General features: G+C 47.7%; 1 pseudogene; it reads left to right on the top strand.

Annotated features, from left to right (window-relative positions):
• Positions 1-1345: 1345 nt before the first annotated feature.
• On the top strand, positions 1346-1751 carry LOC136397387 (small ribosomal subunit protein eS17-like; annotated as a pseudogene).
• Positions 1752-3787: the final 2036 nt, after the last annotated feature.

Here is a 3787-nt window from a genome sequence, read left to right as displayed (position 1 = left end):
AAAGTTCAGAGGGTGGGACAGTGCCTCTCGGCCAGCAGAATAAAACGCTGGGGGAGCTGGACCCAAGCCCACTTTTCCCGTGTGACCTGGGACTGATCCCCGATGTGGCAAGCTCTCTCCCAGCTCAGGGGAACTGACACACCTTGCCAACGTACAAGCACAGCCAGGGACACCTTTGTCATTCCAAGATACAGAGTCATAGTTTTCTAGTATCTGTCAAACACTTACATAGCACTTACTCAGGGTCGGGCACGATGCCAGGAGATCCACGCAGCTACTCAGTCAATCCTCAGGATGACCTATGAAGTTGGCACTACTATTACCCTCACTTTACAGATGAGGATACTGAGGCACAGAGGGCTGACGTCGCTCAGCCAGCTTGGATTCGAACTCAGCAGCCAGTGCCGTTGGCATCAACTTGGGCTCGAGGCAAAAGGCTTTGAACATCTCCTGGTCCGCAGTGCAGGCTCACTCCACGCGGCTTGGGCAGCACAGTCCTCATCCTGGCTACCCATCACAGCCTCTGGGCCGCATTCCAGAGCCAGTCCCCAGGCTGAGGAGGTCGGAACGCAGGGAGTCCCAGTGTAACTGTCTGTGTCCCCTGTTTGTTGGCCACCTCTGGAGGAGAAATTGTGTCCCCACCCCACCACGATAAAAGATCTACTGCTCTAGGAACAAACCAAGAAGACTTCACAACACTAACGTTGAGGCCAGTGGTACTCAACTGGGGACAATTTTATCCGCCTAGGGGACATTCAGCCATGCCTGGAGACATTTTTTTTGGTCTCATGCTGGGGGTGGGAGGTGCTGCTGAGGATAGTAGGTGGAGGCCAGGGAGGCTGTTCAACACCCCGCAGGGCACAGGATGGCCCTCAGTGTCACAGTGCCGAGACGAGAGGCCCTGCTCTAGACAAACTTTCAGTTTGCAGGAAACACAGATGAGAAGGGTCCTAGCTAAAGAGACTAATCAGAAGGTAGGATGTTGTAGAGGACAATACGCCAGGCTCTTCAACTCCTCAGATCAGACAGCAACAGGGAAGGGCCACACAAGTTAGGTGTGTGTGTGTGTGTGTGTGTGTGTATAATTTATTTATATATATATATTTATTTTAGAGAAAAGAAAGGGAGAGAGAGATAAAGAGAGACATCGATTTGTTGTTCCACTTATCTATGCATTCATTGGTTGATTCTTATATGTGCCCTGATTGGGTTAGAACTTATAACTTTGGTGTATCAGAACAACACTCTAATCAACAGAGCTACCTAGCCAGGGCTGAAGTTAGGTCTTTCTCAGAACACATGAATTAAGATTTGTGCATGTTTCTTTCACCAGGGACCCGGCAAGATGGGCCGCATTTGCACCAAGAGCATGAAGAAGGCGGCCCGGGGCATCACTGAGAAGTAGTTACATGCACCTGGGCAACATCTTCCACACCAACAAGTGGGAGATTGCCATCATCCCCAGCAGGAAGCTCTGAAACAAGATACCCGGCCATGTCCTACATCTGATGAAGCAGATTCTGAGAGGCCCCCTGAGAGGTATCTCCATCAAGCGACAGGAAGAGGAGAGAGAGAGGAGAGAGAATTGAGAGAATTATGTTTCTGAGGACTCAGCCCTGGATCAGGAGATCGAGGCTGATCCTGACACGAAGGAGATGCTGAACGTCCTGGGCTCTGGCAGTCTGTCCAACCTGCAGGTCACTCAGCCTGCAGTTGGAGTGAATTTTGTAACACCATGTGGAGCTGTTTGAATCTTTCTGCTCTGCTGTGATATTATCAATAAACCATAAACAACAACAACAACAAAAGATTTGTGCATGTAACAGTATGTACATGTCACCTTATTAAAAAATATGACTTTGCCTGACCTGTGGGGGCGCAGTGGATAAAGCATCGACCTGGAACGCTGAGGTCACCAGTTCAAAACCCTAAGCTTGCCTGGTCAAGGCACTTACGGGAGTTGATGCTTCCTTATCCTCTCCAGCTTCTCTCTCTGTCTCTCCTCTTAAAATAAATAAACAAAATCTTTTAAAAATACAGCTTTGAATAAACACGGAACTCTAGTTAATGATATGTTTGTTGGAGGGCACAGGGGTAAAGTGTACCAGTTTCTGCAACTCACTCTGAAACACACCAAAAAATTTTATGTGCGCTTTAATATTGTGATTTGTAATAATATGCATTTGGTCTTTATCCTCATTTCTGGCACAGAGCCCCTAAAACCCTTGGAATTTCCTAAGTGATAAGAATGATAAAAGTGTCTTTTACTCCTAGCAAACCTTTTCAACCACATTTGAGTTATGTTAAGGAGGTTACTTTCGGGAAGCACATAAGGGTGGGAGCTAGTTGCCAAGGGAACCGACCACATAATTAGAGGATTGGAATTTTCAGTCCCATTCCCGACCTCCACAGGGAAGGGAGTGAGGCTGGAGATGGAGTTCAATCACCCATGGCCAACGATTTCATCAATCATGACTATGTAATGAAGCATCCATTTAAAAAAACCCAAAAAAAACAAACAGAAAAAAGGATCCAGACAGCTTCCGGGTGGGTGAATACATGGAGATTGGGGGGAGAGGAGCACCTAGAGAGGGATGGGAGCTAGCACCCCTTCCCCACACCTGGCCCTCTGCATAGCTTCCATCTGCCTATTCTTGAGTGTGTGTGTGTGTGTGTGTGTGTGTGTGTATCTCCTTTTATAATAAACCAGCAATCTAGTAAGTAATATGTTTCTCTGAGTCTGTGAGCTGCTCTAGCAAATTAATCAAACCCAAGGAGGGAGTCCTTGGAACCTCTAATTAGATGGTCTGAAACACAGGTGAGAAACTGGACTTAAAATTGGCATCTGAAGCCTGACCAGGCAGTGGCGCAGTGGATAGAGTATTGACCTGGGACGCTGAGGACCCAGGTTTGAAACCCCAAGGTCGCTGCCTTGAGCGTGGGCTCACCAGCTTGAGCATGGGGTTGCCAGCATGAGTGTGGGATCACAGACATGACCCCATGGTTGCTGGCTTGAAGCCCAGGTTGTTGGCTTGAGCCCAAGGTAATTGGCTTGAGCAAGGGGTCTCTGCCTTGGCTGGAGCTCTGCGGTCAAGGCACATATGAGAAAGCAATCAATGAACAGCTAAGGTCATCTCTCTCCCTTCCTATCTGTCTGTCCCTGTCTGTCTGTCTCTCTCTCTCTCTAAAAAGAAACAAAACAATTTGCATCTGACAGAATGGGGAGCAGTCTTGTAGGACTGAATGCTCAACCTATGGGATCTGATGCTGTCTCCAAGTAGATGGTGTCAGAATTAGGTTGAACTGTAGGACACCCAGCTAGCATTGGGAGACTGCTTGGTGTGGGGAAGACCCCCACACACTGGAACTAGAATGGTGTCTGAACATTACATACCCACTACAGTGGTTAAAATCTGAAAGACCTGACCTAGTGGAGCAATTGGAGATCCTGCACTGCTGAAAGGGATACACAGTCCTGCCACTTTGAAAAAATTTGTCTCTGACCAAGTTAAACATACACTTATACGAGCCAGCAATCACTCCTGGGTATTTGCCCAAGGGAAGTGAAAGCAAGCACGTCAGGTTCATACCAAGATTTATACATGTGTTCGCACCTGCCTTATTTGTTATAACCAAACACTGGAAACCACCCAAATGTCCATCAACAGGTGAATGGGTCAACGAACTGTGGCACATCCAGACTTTAGAATACTGCTCTACACCAGAAAGGAATGAACTAAGGCCGGGTAGTTCAGTTGGTTGGAGGGTCTTCCCGACCTACCAAGGT

This window comes from Saccopteryx leptura, chromosome 3 (genome assembly GCF_036850995.1).
Source record: "Saccopteryx leptura isolate mSacLep1 chromosome 3, mSacLep1_pri_phased_curated, whole genome shotgun sequence".
Taxonomy (NCBI): Eukaryota; Metazoa; Chordata; class Mammalia; order Chiroptera; family Emballonuridae; genus Saccopteryx; species Saccopteryx leptura.
The sequence above is the reverse complement of the archived record's forward strand: the minus strand, read 5'-3'. Positions and strand labels throughout refer to the sequence as shown.